At 47.8% G+C, this 3,546-nt stretch overlaps 1 long non-coding RNA gene across 1 annotated transcript; it reads right to left on the bottom strand.

The window, feature by feature from the left end:
* Nucleotides 1-1,157: 1,157 nt before the first annotated feature.
* Nucleotides 1,158-1,936, bottom strand: LOC147962424 (uncharacterized). Its single transcript, XR_015610273.1, has 4 exons — nucleotides 1,819-1,936; nucleotides 1,568-1,651; nucleotides 1,401-1,458; nucleotides 1,158-1,315 (listed from the first exon to the last, which is right to left on the bottom strand). It is a non-coding gene; the product is annotated as an uncharacterized LOC147962424 (long non-coding RNA).
* Nucleotides 1,937-3,546: the final 1,610 nt, after the last annotated feature.

Here is a 3,546-nt window from a genome sequence, read left to right as displayed (position 1 = left end):
TCTTTGTTTTGGAACAAACGTTTCCACCGTGGTATTATAGGAGCATACCACATCACCTTGGCAGGAATCTTCTTCCTGGGGCGCTCGCCCTCGACATCACCAGGGTCATCGCGGCTGATCTTATAGCGCAATGCACCACATACCGGGCAAGCGTTCAAATCCTCGTGCTCACCGCGGTAGAGGATGCAATCATTAGGGCATGCATGTATCTTCTGCACCTCTAACCCTAGAGGGCAGACAACCTTCTTTGCTTCGTACGTACTCTCGGGCAATTCGTTGTCCTTTGGAAGCATATCCTTTATCATTACCAGCAACTTTCCAAATCCCTTGTCAGATACACCATTCTCTGCCTTCCATTGCAGCAATTCCAGTGTGGTGCCCAGCTTTTTCTTGTCAACTACGCAATTCGGGTACAACAATTTTTTGTGATCCTCTAACATGCGCTGCAACTTCTTCTTCTCCAAATCACTTGCGTAGTTTCTCTTTGCATCGGCAATGGCCCGACCTAGATCATCAACGGGCTCATCTGATGCCTCTTCTTCAGCTTCTTCCTGCATTGCCGGCTCAGCTTCTTCCCGCATTACCGGCTCAGCTTCTTCCCCCATTGTTGTATCATCGTATTCAGGGAACCCATGGCCAGGATAGCTGTCGTCGTCCTCTTCTTCTTCATTGTCTTCCATCATAACCCCTCTTTCTCCGTGCTTGGTCCAAACATTATAGTGGGGCATGAAACCGGACTTAAACAGGTGGACGTGAATGGTTCTTGACGTAGAGTAATTGTGACAATTCTTACAGCAAGCACATGGACAAGGCATAAAACCATCCGCCCGCTTGTTTGCCTTAGCCGCAAGCAGAAAAGTATGCACGCCCTCAACGAACTGGGGAGAGCATCGGTCATCGTACATCCATTGCCGGCTCATCTTCATTACACAACACCGAATAGACCAAATTAATACAAGTTCATACATAAAGTTCATACAACACTTAAATGCAACAAACAAATAACTCTCTAGCTAAAGCATTTAAATGCAACAACAAATACGATCAAGATCGCAACTAAGGTAACAATGGATCCAACAGCATAATGATACCAAGCCTCACTATCGATGGCATATTTTCTAATCTTTATAATCTTCAAGCGCATTTTCTCTATCTTGATCTTGTGATCATCGACGACATCGGCAACATGAAACTCCAATTCCATCTTCTCCCCCTCAATTATTTTCAATTTTTCTTTCAAGTACTCATTTTCTCTTTCAACTAAATTTAACCTCTCGACAATAGGGTCGGTTGGAATTTCCGGTTCACATACCTCCTAGAAAAAATTTCTATGTCAACTTGATGGGCATAATTTGTCATAAACACAAAATGCAACTAGTTTTAAAAGACAATATATATACCACATCCGAATCATAACAAGGACGAGGGCCGACGGGGACGGATATCAAAACCATGGCACTATATGTATAACAAACAACATACGGGTAAGATAATTATATGAGTAACTATATATCCAAATCACACAAACATCAATTTTTGTATAAATTTTCATGAAGAAGAGGCTCACCACAAGGTGGTGCCGGCGACAGGACGGTGCGGGCGATCGACGATGGTTACGACGGAGATTTAGAAGGCACTAAGTAAACCACACCTACATATGCAAACTAAGTGTTATTTTTGACCTCAGATTGCATATAAATCAAATACTAGCACATATATATATATCCTCCCAAATTACTAAACTCACAAATCAATCACTATATAAAGCATTGCAAGAGCTAATCTAGCAATGAGAGATGAAAGGACAAAGTTGCTAACCTTTGTGATCATTTGAATGGATGGGGGCCTTCAAATCTTGACAAATTTTGGGCAAAATGTGTGATGAGCTTGAGAGGAAGAGGGGAAGAATAGAGAGGAGAGGGGAAAGGGGAAGAACAGAGCGAGCTTGGATGTGAAGGGTTTATGTAGGACGACCTTTAGTACCGGTTCGTGCCACGAACCGGTACTAAAGGGGCTGGAGGGGCCCCAGTCTGACAACATCCTGCCACCACTCTCATTAGTACCGGTTCGTGGCACGAACCGGTGCTAAAGGTTCGCCATGAACCGGTACTAATGAAAGCGGCCCGGCTAGCCGTTGGAACCGGCACTAATGTATACATTAGTGCCGGCTCAATTACAAACCGGCACTAATGTGCTTCACGTTTGACCCTTTTTCTACTAGTGCTAGGGTTGGGAACCCTAGGGTGGGGGGGCGCCCCACTTGCCTTGGGGGGCACTCCACCCCCCTTGGCCGCCGCCCCCTTGGGAGATTGGATCTCCAGGGCGGGCGCCCCCCCTGGGGACCCTATTTATAGAGGGGGGGAGGGAGGGCAGCCGCACCCATGCCCCTGGCGCGTCCCTCTCCCTTCCAACACCTCCTCCTCTTCCGTAGAGAACGGCGAAGCCCTGCTGCGGTGACTACTGCATCCACCACCACGCTGTCGTGCTGCTAGATCTTCATCAACCTCTCCTTTCCCCTTGCTGGATCAAGAAGGAGGAGACGTCACGCTGACCGTACGTGTGTTGAACGCGTAGGTGCCGTCCGTTCGGCGCTAGGATCTCCGGTGATTTGGATCACGTCGAGTACGACTTCCTCATCCCCGTTCTTTGAACGCTTCCGCGCGTGATCTACAAAGGTATGTAGATGCAATCCGATCACTCGTTGCTAGATGAACTCATAGATGGATCTTGGTGAAACCGTAGGAAAATTTTTGTTTTCTGCAAAGTTACCCAACATTTTGCCCCTCCCAAGTGATCAACTTGCCCGCTGCCTTGTCCCCAAGGTATTGGAAGTCCACCCTCTGGAGCTGCCACACCGAGAGGGGGAGTCCCAAGTATTTCATTGGAAATGAGGCTATGGTCACCGGCACGTCAGCAAGAAGTTGGTCCAAGTCAATGTGGTTGCACCGAATTGGCACAATGGAGCTCTTGTGCAAGTTGGTACAAAGGCCCGTGACGTCGTCGAAATTTCTTAAGATGGCAGAGAGGTTGTCAATATCGTGCTTGATAGGAGCCATGAAAACCGCTGCATCATCCGCTCGAGCACTCAATGACCGAGAGCTTCTTGTGGCTCTTCACCAAAAGCAAGATAGGCATCACGACTGGCTCAAACGGCAGATGAGAAGCATCATGCAAGACGTCAATCGCATCAGAAATCTGGCAACCAAGAATGCGTTTGTCGCACACGAGACCTGTCGCCGCACTTGGAAAGGCCTCACCATGATGAGCAATGAAGCTGAACTGCAAGAGGATGGCTTCAGAGAGAGATTCCAATTTGACTCCACGCCTCCAAGAAGAGCTGTGATGCGAAGCACACCATCACTTGAAGAGTCAGAATTCTCTTCTTCTGCTGCCACCGTGTCTGCCCGGATTATTGAAGAAGACAACGACGCGACATCATCTCCACCTGCTTCAACACACGTCGAATCTGCACCGCCACCAAACAACTCCACCGATCCTGCTGCGCCTGGGAACGCGTAGAAAACTCTATGTCTTCAAACCTTTTTG

This window comes from Triticum urartu, chromosome 7A (genome assembly GCF_056163025.1).
Source record: "Triticum urartu cultivar PI428250 chromosome 7A, HENAU_Tu73, whole genome shotgun sequence".
NCBI lineage: Eukaryota > Viridiplantae > Streptophyta > Magnoliopsida > Poales > Poaceae > Triticum > Triticum urartu.
This window is presented reverse-complemented; position numbering and strand designations above follow the sequence as displayed.